The sequence below is a fragment of the Pantherophis guttatus genome, chromosome 2, assembly GCF_059756535.1.
Source record: "Pantherophis guttatus breed Tessera chromosome 2, ASM5975653v1, whole genome shotgun sequence".
Taxonomy (NCBI): Eukaryota; Metazoa; Chordata; class Lepidosauria; order Squamata; family Colubridae; genus Pantherophis; species Pantherophis guttatus.
In genome coordinates, this window is record NC_142064.1 from 55514228 (window position 1) to 55528669 (window position 14442).

The window sequence follows — 14442 nt, forward strand, 5'->3', positions numbered from 1 at the left end:
TAATTTTCATGCAACAGAGCTTCACATGAAATTAGTTTGGCTATGGTGGCCTTTCTAACAGCAATGTCAGGTTGAATGTTTTGAAGAGGGTGCAGCAAGTTTGATTCTCGAAGTCCCATAGAGGTGTTCAATTCCAAAAATTATTTTATGGTCATGAAATGGAAATTTGCATGATTGAGTTCCATATAGACATTATGAACATTACTTCTGCCAGTCCGTGAATCAGGAGTGGGGTCCTAGTAGTCCATACTTGTCATTAAATCATTCCTCAAAGATTTGTGAATTTATCACAAAAGGCTACATTGAGAATCTTTTTCATGTTCATTTATACTTGAGAAATATTAAGTGACAATAGAAGTCTTGCCCATAAGGATTCCCTCCCTATAGACAGTCACAATGCACTGCATATTCAGAAAAGTATAATAGCACATAGAGAAGTATAATGTCACATATATCACACTGCTTTTTCTTTTTTCTTTCTTCCGCTCTCTTTTTAAATCTTTGACAAACTCAACTATTCATATTTGGATAATGCAGGAGAAACCAGACTGTTGTATTCATGAGAAGTGGTATTACGCAAATGCTTTATTCATCTATTGTGTTATGTTTAAGTAATCTTTCTAGACGCTCAGTCTTTATTTGCAGAGGGAAGCGCTAATTGCCCATTTGCTATAGTAACCTTTTAAAGTGGACAGCATTGCTTACCCAGTTTGACACATACTGTCCCTTTCTCTAATTATATTGTGCTTGCATTGAAAGGGTACCTTGCCATGTGAGGTACTTAATATTGCTTGACAACATCTATTACAGCTCTTCTTTATAGAGTACAAACTTCAAAAAAAAAATGAATAGAAGAAAACCCTGTTTTGTTCATATTATTTCCTTTTCCTGCACGGGCATCAGATTTATAGCATAATACATTGATTAGAGGTGTCATAGGACTATTGCCTGCTTTTGAAAAGACAAATAAGGCCATTCCTTCTGGATTAAGCTTCATGCACTCTCCAATGTTCAATATGAATGTGCAGCCACCAATAGTATGTTCTCTTGAGCAAAATTTAAACCTGTATTAACTGTGAACATAGTGAAGCATAACTGGGCATTGCAGTGGGACTTTGTACACAGACGCATGGAAAGAGTGGTTTTCCTATTATACTTGTTATGATATTGGATATTGATATTGGATCTTATTGGTGATTGCTGAACTTACACGAGGATATTAACAATGACATGAGGGAATGGAAGTGATGTGAAAAGTGACTCTTCTAACAGGAACGTATTAGATTGTTTTAGGAAACCATTCAGCATCTACCCCATATGGGGATGAGGATATGAGGATGAGGATAATAATAAGAACTAAGCAACCCATAATTCATTGAGTCATCCTTTCAGAGATATTTTCTTACCTAAACAGAGAAACAGAATGACCACATGTGGATTGCTATTATTTTGGTTTTAAAAGTAAAAAAAAGAAAACATTTTATTAAAGAAGAAATATGCATAGCAGGAGAAATTGCTTGTTATTGTTCTTGTTTCAGAAATTCATTAACCTATGATGATGATGATGTGCCCTTCTGGCAACTGTCTGGACATGTCCCTACAGTTTTCTTGGGAAGATATCAGAAGTGATTTCCCATTGCCTCTTTCCTAGGGCTGGACAGAGTGACTGGCCCAAAGTCTCCCAATTTCTAGCCTGATGTCTTAACCATTGCACAAAGCTAACTTCCATTTATTTATTTTTAGGTGCTACTAATCCTTTTAGTGCCGATGCTGCTTTCAATGAGTACCATCATAGGCATGTCAATGTTTATTTAATTTTTACATTAAGGGTGTGAATAATCATGGATAAAGAGTCCTTCCTTTGCTATTATTTGAAGACATTTGCCACTAAATGATCACATCTTTGTTAACAGGTTAAAGAAAACAATCCTGAGAAAATTCTCAGTCTGAGATCTGTGAATGGCAAAGAAAAATCATCCAGGAACTCTGTTAGATGTATGTCTCACACTGATTTAATTCTCAAAAACATATTATTGAAAAAGGCCTTATTATTTACATTTGACATTTCAAGCAAGCGAATAATCACAGAATATTCCATAAGAATCACCCATCTGTCACTGTGTTTTATACAATATGGCAAAGCTTGCAAGAAATTGTGTTGTTCATTATGAGGCCAGCAGATGCCATTTTATTTTAAAGAAAAGACACTAGAATATCCTGCTGTGAAGCACATGGATTAACTGAGTATTACATAGCAAAATCTGGACACTTCTGAGATAGGCATGCCTCATAATTCCCTGATAAGCTCCAGTTCATATGGCTGAAAGCTATTCTGCTCTATAATACATCGTAGCCAGCTGGGGACAGAATGTATCATAGGTAATAAAGGAAAAAAGAAGTGTGCACACCAATGACCGGAAAGTTGGAAAGTGCAAGATATGCACTCTAAAACATTGGTGGAAGGCATGCATCTCTTTTCAAAGGATAATGTTTGTTCCGGTGAGAAGATCAGAAACAAAACATACACAGAAAAAGAAGAAAAAGACGACAGGGCATTTTGCTGTAGACAGGAGAACTGGAGAACGTGTAAGAAAAGCTATTTCTTTGAGTACATGGTTATAATTTATGGTCCAGACACTGTAAAATCATACTATGTGAATGACTTACCTTCCTTTTGGCACAGTAACAGATTAATGGCCCTTGGCAGGCACTTTCACAGATAATCTTGGAACAGATAAAATATAAAACTTGCCACTGCCATTTTATGCTTTTTTTTTAATAAGAGAAATACCGAAAAGGTAAACAAACCGGCAAGAACTAATGAATGTCTGTATGTCTCTCTGCGTGTGCATGGCTATGTGTGATATGTTTGTTTTTGGCTAAATGATCTGCTTGTTTAGTAAACTACATGTCATCATTTTAAAATCAGAAAGATCCCTTATGAGGGGGTATATTCAGCTGAATGCTGAAAGAATACTAAATAATTGGGTAACAGGACATCTCAATAACAGCCAAATAGAACAAACATAACATGGTTGTTTTGAATTCAAGAAACAGATTTTGCCTGGCCATCAATGAAAGCTGGCCGACATTCATTGTCTTTGAAGTAAAAATTAAATGTATGATGAAATACATGAACATAGGATGATAGCAATGGAATCTGCAGCATGAAAAATAGAGGATTTCCCTTTATTTCTTAAACCAAAGGTTAGTTTAACTAAGGATAGACCAAGTAAAAGATGGAATGGAGGCCCTTCCCTTCTCTTTCTCCTTCCATTTTCCCTTTGGTCAAATAGGAGAGAACAATGATGCAGTTCTAATAGCATGGTTGCCATTAGATCAACATTCGAAGTGAAGTGAAGCAGGGCTGTGTTCTCGCACCAACTTTATTTGGGATCTTTTTTTTGCTGTCATGCTGAAACATGCTTTTGGAACTGCAACAGAGGGTATTTACCTCCGGACCAGATCAGATGGAAAACTCTTTAATCTCTCTAGATTGAGAGCAAAGTCTAAAGTCCAACTGAAATGCTTATGGGATTTCCTCTTCGCTGATGATGCTGCCGTCACTGCTCACTCTGTTGAAGACCTTCAACAACTTATGGACAGATTTAGCAAGGCCTGCCAAGACTTTGGACTAACAATCAGCCTGAAAAAAACACAAGTCATGGGTCAGGACGTGGATTCACCTCCCTGTATTACAATCTCTGCACAAGAACTGGAGGTCGTCCATGACTTTCTGTACCTCGGCTCAACTATCTCTGACACTCTCTCTTTAGATACTGAGCTGAATAAACATATCGGTAAAGTGGCCACTACATTTTCCAGACTTACAAAGAGAGTATGGCTTAATAAAAAGCTGATGGAACATACAAAGATTCAGGTCTACAGAGCATGCGTCCTGAGCACACTCTTGTACTGCAGTGAGTCTTGGACCCTCTAGGCACAGCAGGAGACAAAGATGAACACCTTTCATATGCGCTGTCTCCGACGAATTCTTGGCATCACCTGGCAGGACAAAGTTCCAAATAGTGCAGTCTTGGAACGTGCTGGAATTTCTAGCATGTATACACTATTGAAACAGCGACATCTACGCTGGCTGGGGCATGTCGTGAGAATGGCTGATGGTCGGATTCCGAAAGATCTCCTGTATGGAGAATTAGTGCAGGGAAAGCGCCTCAGAGGGAGACCACAGCTGCGATATCTGCAAGAGGGACCTAAAGGCCCTGGGAATGGACATTAACAACTTGGAAACCTTGACCTCTGTTCAGCTTGGAGACTAAAGACGCAGCATGGCCTTCTCCAATTCGAAGAGACACTTGTTCGGCAGGCTGAGGCAAAGAGGCAGTCCCAGAACTAGCGAAATCTGGAGGCTGGGCAGGGGACAGAATGTATCTGTCCTCAGTTTGGAAGGGATTGCCACTCTCAAATTTGCCTTTTTAGTCACACTAGATGCTGTTTTAGGACCTCTTTCCAGAGCATGATACCATAGTCTCTTGAGACTGAAGGATGCCAATGAAGATCAACAAACCAGATATCATATTTACAAAGATGAAAATTTAAAGAGATGAAGTAATAGCACTAGAATATTCCCATAGTCCTTGCTTAATGACCAAAATAGGGACTGGCAACTCTATCCCTAAGCAACACAGTTGTTAAACAAGGCATCAAATGATTGCAACTTACAGTTTCACTGTTGACTTCTCATTGACTCTGCTTATTAAAAGCAGGTTGTGAAGCACACAAATGGTGATCCAGTGACCATGGGATGCTACAAAGGTTGTAAGTGTGGTGACCAGTAATAAAATTAGTTTTTAGCATTGTCATAATTTCAAATGATCATTAATCAGGGTAGTCAAATGAGGACTATATGTGTTCCCTATGCCATCCGTCTGGTAAATTTGCAACATTCGCTTTTCTCGCCATGTATATGTATACGTCCGAACTAGACTGTGTTGTTTCTCTGTGTAATATAATATACGTGGGTATGTGGATATATGCATATTTTTATTTATTTATTTATTTTTGGTTATGTTTATGTTGTGTATGTTGGAGGTGGTGACCCTTTGAGAGCTGTATGCAATGAAATTTCATGTTAATGTATGCTGATTAGTGTACATTTAAAGGGACAATAAAGTTATTCTAAGTCTAAGTTCTAAATTCTCTATTGGTCACAGATTCAATCTGATAAATGATAAGCTACCTCTTGCTTTTGTTATAATTAGGGATAAGCAACACGAGGTCCTTCAAATGCTGTTGAGCTTCAACATCCAGTCTCCTAATACTCTAGCCAGCATGGTGAGTGATGAAGAACATCAAGATCTGTAGTTCTATCATTTCTGAAGAGAACAAGATTCTTTTGTTTCACACACTTGCATGTATATAAACCTTTTCTGTTAAACTGATTCAGGAACATAAACAGCTCTTATTCAGCCAGCAATCTAAGCCAGTGTTTTAAAATTCCTAATTTTTTTTTACTGACAGTTAATCAATATCCCAAGTTACATTTGTTTAGCAGCAATTTATTTCTTGATTATAGCTGCCATTTTCATACCAATGTCAAGCATTCCAATTATATATTACTGTGGTTCTTCTTCTTGTTATTAATAAACTAAGGTTGAACAAGTGTTTTCATGAAACAGTTTAAATAAATCATGTCAAGGAGCAAGAATAATAAGCACATGAAATCTACTTAAATTATCTTGTAGCAATAAAGAATCCAGAGAAACTTCACTTTATAAATTGGTTGTGTGCCTTGGTATATTTGTAATTTGTTTTGAATGTACCAATTTTGAATTACTGTGGGATAAGTTAGATTTGATGCATCAAAGAGATTCAGGTAGTGAATTGCATAAATCAGGGATGTCCAACCTTGGCAACTTTAAGACTTGTGGACTTCAACTCCCATAATTCCCCACCAGCATGAAATCCACAGGTCTCAAAGTTACCAAGATTGGATACCTCTGGTATAAAACATAGCACCCAACTTCCATCAATGGATCTTTTGTTCTGCCAAATACTAAATCTACATCTACAGCTGTCTTGGTGACAAAATACTAGTAATGTCTGTTCCTAACCACAATCAATCTAAATGAAAAAATGTGCATTCTGGTATCACAATGCAAGCACTGCTTTTCTGTTCTTACATCACAATGTAAGACAGAAATGGCTAAAAGGGCAGAACCTAGGTCAAGACATTGCCACATGTCACTTGACAAACACTACTGAATACAGTAGTGAAAAAAGCCACTCATGCTTGTAAGGTTAAATTACAAATGTTCAGTTACTATCTTACAAATGTTTCACCTGCATATCATATTTTCATCATTGTTATTCTGAAATAGCATTTCTTTATAATCTTCTGCCAGATTAATTAGGACATCTTTTTTGCTAGTGGAACAAGTACGTGTGTGCTAAGCAATTAATCAAATAAACTTTGCACTGCCAATCCATACACACAGGTGTTTTTATCATTGTTTTGTATGTTGATATATAAGAATCAAACACCATTTCTGGTGTTGATAGAGAAACTCTTGCTTTGCTTAAGCAATGTTACACAAATTATCCAGGAATAGTTCTAGCTTCATTCCTGATATCAGATTTCTATATGCAGTTTTCTATATGCACAAAGTATTTTTTCTTGGAGGATTATTCCAAAACTATACCATGTGATTCTGTTTGTTAGGTAGCTCAGTTTTAAAGGACTATAGAAGTGCAGAGTTCACACAGTGGTTTTTTTTTTTAATATTTCTTCTAACTGATGCTAGAAGAAAAGAATGTGAATGTCTAAAAACAGTAATTAGAAAATAAATTAGCTTAGCTTCTAGATGAATATTATATAGGTTTACAGCTTAGTTAGGATTTGATGACATGCGCCTTGAGCTGTCTCCTGCTTTCTGCTTCAGCATAAAAACATCAGCCATATTGCATTCAAGCATAAATGATTGGTGGGAATAAGTCTAATTGGAGTAATGTCCTGATTTGGGGCTTTTATTTATTTTTTTAATCCTTAATAGAAACATGGGAGTATTGACATGAGCAGGTCTAATTGTAATAATAATGCCAAAAAGTGAATGTTTTTAAAGTTAATTTCTTGGTCTTTGGTTAATCATCTGGGGTAGGTTAAATGTTTTCTAATTATGGCATAGTTTAACCATGCCTCAGAATGTGACACGGTAAAAATAGGAACCTCAAACGTTAAAAAGTGTTTAGATTCAAGGTTTCTTATTTTACTGAGAGGAGGAGGGGTGCAGTAAAAAATAAAGCAACCTTTTTGCCTTGCTAACAGTCTCTTACTATCTTTATTGCAAGCAGCTGCTTTTTTAATATTAGTATTGATTTCTTTTATGTATACAGTCTGCTCCTCCTGCTCAGACTGTGAGTATAAATGCAATACTCATTTTGTTCCTGAGACCCATTACAAATCATTTTCACTGATATTCAATAGCATCTCAACTATTATTATTTTCTCTGGAGAGTAAAGTAGGTCCCCCCACCCCACCCGTTTCCTCCTCTGAATCCTGTCTAAACTTGCCTGGCCTTTCAGAAAGGAGCTTTTTCTCCCTTGAAACAAGAAATCTATTTTTGAGTTGGTTTGTTTAAATGTAGATGTAGATATAATCATTAAGCCTTGGGGATGGGGGTTGTTTTATTTGTTTAAATTTAGAGATATGAAGGGTTATTTTGTGAGGGAGGGAGGCTTTACTTTATGAGACATTCAGCACAAATATTTCTCTACACTGCTATAGTACGGTATTCTGTCACTTTCCGAAAGAAATGTGAGAAACTTTTATAATCTGGCAAAGGACCTGCTTATTCTATATTCTGTCTGTCTGTCTGTCTGTGTGCCATACACAGAGAAACATACACATATACATACATATGCACACACATACATACACACACACACACACACACACACACACACACACATTATATATTGCCATGGTTTTCTTTAAAACCAGATTGATTATCACAGATTAAGACCAATGATTTGTAGTCTTTCTTGGCCATAGTTATCATGTTGGTTTAGATCAGGGGTGTCACTCGATTTCATTGAGGGCCGTATCAGGGTTGTGTTTGACCTTGGGGGGGGGGATGGGAGGAATGGCCAGAGGGATGTAGCCAGCTCAGTGCCACTCCTGTTGGGGGCGCCTGTAGTGGCCTGAGTGTTCTGCCAGCAAAAACAGGCTCCTGAGCTCGCGGCCCTCCCAAGCTCCGTTTTCACTAGCAGAGGGCTGAAGGAGGCTGCAGCAGCTGAAAATGGAGCTCAGGAGACCATTTTCGCTGGCAGAAGCAGTGTGGGCCAGTCCTTCACTGTTTCCAGGTGGTCAGATCTAAGTACCCCACAAGCTGGATCTGGCCCCTGGGCCTTGAATTTGACTCCCTTAGTTTAGATAGTGAGAAACTATTAGTGTGTGGGTTTTTTATAAACATGCAAATAGTACACTAATCTTTGTTTTCCTTCTGATATTTCTGTAGACCATATTTTAATTTCTGCCATTAAAATTAAGGATTTAATGCATAACATGTGAAAAGAATGCAAAAGGGTCAGCAGAGAAAGGAAATCAATTAAATTTTTCTTTCCACTGTTGGAAACCTTTTCTACAGGGGTCATGGCTGATATTTACCAAAGATAGTTATGTCAGCTTAGAGGACTATAGCCCTTCCATATTTTTTCTTCTCCTTTTAGAGCAAAGTGTGTTGCTTTCAGTTTTTAATTTCACATACTTCCATGGCACATAATAATTCAATACAGCCTGGATAAGTTGTTATTTTTAGTAAGAGATAGCATGATCTCTAGCCATTTTCGCTGCTGATCTTGCATATAAGGCTTCCCTAGCTCCTAAAGATCAAAAGATGGGAAAGCTGAGGATAATTCACTAGACAATTAATTAAAGCCTCTTTTCCCACTGCTTTAAAAAGAAATGCAAGATAATTGCAAATTAGTATTAAAACCTGATCAATGAGGAAACTTTTCAAAAAAATAAAATAAAAATGGATATAGCGTACGACCTTCTTTGAACTGGATGCCTTGATCTCTCACTAGAAAAAAAATGAAATTTGTCAGAAGCAATTATACATTTAACCATACTCTCGTAATTTGGAAGATCACAATCACAGGTTAAATATCACTTAGTTTGTGCACTTTTTATTTAATAAACTGAAATAATAAATTATGCCTTGCTTTGAAGATCATTGGCAATGATATTAAATATGTCCTTGGTCCAAGGCCACCAAATTCCCAAGCAAAGACGTAACATTATTAAAATAACTTACGTCTCAAAATAACTAATTCTGCAAGTACTGGATGCTCTGAACATGATGGATTATGGAAGTATTTGAATTACATAACAGTCCAAATGTTACATTGGTTTATTAAGAGAAGCATGAATCACATAGAAACAAACTTAATTTTATATGGGAGGGGGGAAGGGCCTGGTAGGTTACAGCAAGTTAGAAGCAAAAGAAGTATTTGAAGATTACATCTCTTTATACCTGAATTTCACAATTGTAAAATGTCTTCTGATGTCAGATTTCAATGAAAATAGATAAGATAGATGATATAGATAGATAGATAGATAGAAAAAAAGAAAGAAAGAAAGAAAGAAAGAGAAAGAAAGAAAGAAAGAAAGAAAGAAAGAAAGAAAGAAAGAAAGAAAGAAAGAAAGAAAGAAAGAAAGAAAGAAAGAAGGAAGGAAGGAAGGAAGGAAGGAAAGAAAGAAAGAAAAAGAATTCTTTATAGAACAAGTGTGATTGGACACATAAGGAATTTGTCTTGGTGCATATGCTCTCAGTGTACATAAAAGAAAAGATATATTCGTCAAGAATCATAAGGTACACACTTAATGATAGTCATAGAGTACAAATAAGCAATCAAATCATATTAGGAAACAATCAATATAAATCGTAAGGATACAAGCAACTAAGTTACTGTCATACAGTCATAAGTGGGAGGAGATGGGTGATAGGAACAATGAGAAGATTAATAGTAGTGCAGACTTAGTAAATAGTTTAACAGTTTAACAAATAGCCATCAAAAAAGAAAATTAAAAAAAAATCCTTTGTTATTGACAATGGTTACTTTCCAACTGTAAGGCAACATGACTGACTAATTTTCTCCATACTCATATATATGAAATAGGAGAAAACAAAAAGTTTGGCATCCATGCACCCATCTTATCTGCACACATACAAAAAAAAAAAATCTGTCTCCAAGTTTCTACAAACTCAACGTTTCAGATTATAATTTCAATTATTGTTTGCTCCATTTTATTTGTCACGGAGTTGGCTTTCATTAGATAATGGCGTAACAGCTTGCCCCACCAAGCCCTGTGCCCTGCAAATCTCCCCTTTAGTATTAAATGTGAAAAATAACAAATATTTTTCTGCTCTTATCTGGAGCTGAACCTTGTATTTTTTATTATATTCAGAGTTATTTGTTTCTGAAAGATTAATCGCTGCAGGAAACTGGCAGTTATTGAGTGAAGCATCTATGTGATTTCAACAGTTTATATAAAAGAATTTAGAGCTGTTGGAGAAAGGTATGAAAAAGCTGTTAAGGGATAAGGAAGGAGTGAACCATTAAGGAGGGACTGGCAGAAAAAAAATTACATAACCCTGAGAGAAAGGAAAGTGTGAGAAATTAACTCAAAAAAGGTCTGCCTTGATTTGGTTTGGTGTAAAACAGTACAGAGAGAAACATGGACAGGCTTTCAAGATTTTGATATATTACTTTGGTACAAAAAGGAACAATCCTGCTCTGTCTGTTTCTTGACTTAGCCTACCTCAAAGGACTGACAGTCAAAATATTTCTGCTTCTTGCATTCCTTGTTAAAGCTACCACCTATGAATAATAATATCTTAGAAACTGCTATGAAAGGTTACAGGAATAATGGAGCTCATAGGGAAGTCAACAAAAGACCCACCCTAATAATAGAGGGGTGCCCCTATGCTCAAAGCTCCATTCACCAAAAGTCAGCTTTATGCAGAAGATTAAGGAATAAACTTATTAAAGTGAATAATAATAATAATAATAATAATAATAATAATAATAATAATAATAATAATAATAATAATAATAATTTTATTTCTATACTGCCCTTCTCCTGAAGGACTCAGGGTGGTGTGCAGCCTATTAAAAGCACAAAGATAGACATCAATTAAAAATAATTAAAATTATTAAATAATTTTGGCTCAGATTTAAAACCCCAAAAATTTAAAACACCCAATTTAAAATCATTACATTGATAGCCCGGCCTGGCGGAACAGCAGGGTCTTGAGGGCACAGTGAAGTACACGGAGGTCGAAGATCTTACGCATTTCCGGGGGCAGTTCATTCCACAGGGCAGGGGCTCCCACAGAGAAGGCCCTCCCCCTGGGTGTCGCCAGCCGACATAATTTGATGATACTCATCAACCAATAGCACTTTTATGTCTGTCTCATAGGGAAACCTGAAAAAAGCCAGGCTGTTTTAATGAGTAACAGAAGCACTGCATTTGTGTAAAAGGACTTCTGAGGTTGTTCTCAGATAAAGATGTTACAAACCTGGCTAGCCACAAGCTATTTGTCTTAGTTACTGTTTCTTTAAGAACCACAAATAGGCTCCCCCCCCACACTTGCTCCCTTAAGAGGCATCAGATTAATCAATACTAACTGGACAGAGGTGGTATTCAGTCAATTCGGACCAGTTTGGGTGAACTGGTAGGTCTGATGATCAGTTGGCCCCACCCACCCACCCACCTACTCTATCCTGTCCTTTATTTCCTGCTTTGTAGCTCATCTCAATTGTGCGGCACAGCTGATCCCCCCCCCCTTTGCTGTTCTGCTTACCGTTGCTGACTTGGAAGGTATGTAGCTGAGCTTCTAAATGCTTCATTTTTAGTACTGCACGCAAGTGCCTTAGGTGCACAAGCACACAAAGCATGCATGCAAAGAGCGCACTCACCGAACCGGTTGTTAAACCAGCAGCATCCCACCACTTCAATTGGCCACTTAGAGAAAAAATATATATTTTAAGGCAGTTTTTGTTTTGAACTACATGCCAGACTCCACACCCACCTCTTATCTGCTCACTCTGTGACCTTTATTTCATGGAGCAGCACACTTGATGAGAAAGGAGTTCAAGGAGGATCTTTTTCTTGCCAGCAATGGGGCTTCATAACTACCACTCAATTTTTCATTTTTAAAAAGTCTTCAGCAACTCAAAAGCACTAGGACAATTAGTACTAGGAAATTATAACCAGCTTCTGAAACAATGGAGAAAATTAAATGTATCACTCCTAAGATATATAAACTGCAATAAAAATGACCTCTCTCTGTCCCTTTCTTTTAATTTCAGTTTATGCCCATTATCTTTCAGATGATAAACTGAAGCCCTGATACTCTTTTGTACAGTGTTTGATAAAATAAATATTAAGTCTGAGAAAAGTAGATTAGCAATTTCCAAGGTCACTCTCTATTTAACACCATGTCGTCTCTACAGTACAACAGACACAGTGATTATGATGGAAATGCATTCCATAAATAGAAACAGTCTCAGCTTTGTTGCTGAGTACTTTAAGAAAGAGCCTATCTTCCACCTATTTTTTTTTTATATAAAAGCTAGACTAAAATGTTAGCTCCTCTCATTCCCCCTTCCAGTCACTTCTCATCATTTTTGAGCATACAAATGCAATAAATGAAAAGAAAGAAGCTTCATATTGGTCTCAGATTAATAATAAAATCAGATTTGAACCATTCAGTCATTCAGATTTATTTATAATAATTCCTTCTCTATAGTTTTAATCCTGATGATTTACCTCAGGAATTTTTAAAAATATCTACCTTGGAAATTTTCAGAAGTATCATATAGAATGAGTAACTCTTCTCATATAAATAGGAGGTTCTGGGATGCCTAACTTGAGTCGGTGTGGTATAGGCAGGGGTGGTCTTCAAAAATTTTAGCAAGGGGTTCTCTACCCGGTTGCTGGGTGGGCATGGCCATGGTGGGCGTGGCCTATTTGGCCTCCTGCACCATAGCGGGAGGGGCATTTTTGCCCTCCCCGGGCTCTGGAGGCTTTCCTTGAGCCTCTGGGAGGGTGAAAATGGCCTCCCCGGACTCTGGAGACCCTCTGGAGGCCAGAAATGGGCCTGTTTCCAACCTTCCCGAACTTCTGGTAGGCCCATTTTTTGCCCTTCCCTAGGCTCCCTGCACTTACCTTCATCCAAAATGGGCCACGTGGGGACTCCTGGGAGGGGTGGGGTGGGCGGCGCCAGCCAGGAGTGGGATTTAGGGGTTCTCCAAATTGCACAGAATCTTAGCTAGAGGTTCTCCCAAATCCCTACAAATCCCCAGCAGCCCACCCCTGGCTATAGGATTAATTTGTTGGGATGATTCTGGAGAGACCACCATCCAAGTCCATCCTCAGCCACAGAAGCTCTCTAGGCAATTTTATTTCTTCACCTTTTCTTAGCTGAAGGTAACCTATAGGATTTTTGTTGAAAAAGAAAATACAGGGAGGGAGTGGTATGCTCACTGCATTGAGTTCTTCACAAAGAGGCAAAAAATAATTCTGAGCAATAAATATATGTGAAGGGTAGAGCTGCAAGAGGCTACCTAAAGACTTAATTTTAATAATATATAGATGTTTAATTTAGCATGCATTTGAGTATAACATTTGGGTAGGAAGATTATCTCTCTCTGCCATTATCTCACTATCAGTAGCAAAGAATGCCGTTTGAGCACCCAAGATATTCAGCACAATCACTAAAACAACTTCAGCTCAGCCCTAGGAAATATTGAAAAAACACACTGATTGCCTTTAACATCTTTCAGATGTCATCAGATTCTACCTACGGATTCATCTTGTGGGATCCATTACATTTCTATACATGTGGCTTATCTGCTTAGCTATAAAAATCTTTGAAAATTAGTTGTCCTGCCATTATTGTTAACCAGTTAAAATGTTTAGTTCTGTGATGCATTGCTTCTCTTCTTTATGTCAGTGGAAATGGATCTTTAATGTATTAGACATTAATCAATAAGTTATCTGGAGCAGCACAAATAATAATTACATACTCTTAGAAAAAAGCACCAAGTCTTACATGGCAGAATTAGATATAAATAAAAACATGTAACTTGGCTTATTTCAAAAAATCAACCGACAGAAAACTGAAAACATGTATCACATAGACATGTTTGTGACAGAATAGGATCCTTTTATTTTCTTTTACATTCACCATATTCCATGGGTGTCAAACTTGCGGTGTCACATTGCCGTCATGTGATGTTTTGAGATATTTTTCCCCTTTGCGGAGCTGGGGTGAGCATGGCCTGCACATGACACATCCAGCCCGCGGGCTGTCAGTTTGACACCCCTGCTTTATTCCAACAAGTTCTTCCCCAATCAACTGTAATTTTGGAATATAGTTCTCTAAAATTACCATATGTTCAATTTGTACCAC

The 14442-nt window shown here is 37.3% G+C and overlaps 1 long non-coding RNA gene across 1 annotated transcript; it reads right to left on the minus strand.

The window, feature by feature from the left end:
• Positions 1 to 3368: 3368 nt before the first annotated feature.
• LOC132711401 (uncharacterized) lies at positions 3369 to 12145 on the minus strand. The gene is made up of 2 exons (XR_009622246.2): positions 12058 to 12145; positions 3369 to 3646 (listed from the first exon to the last, which is right to left on the minus strand). It is a non-coding gene; the product is annotated as an uncharacterized LOC132711401 (long non-coding RNA).
• Positions 12146 to 14442: the final 2297 nt, after the last annotated feature.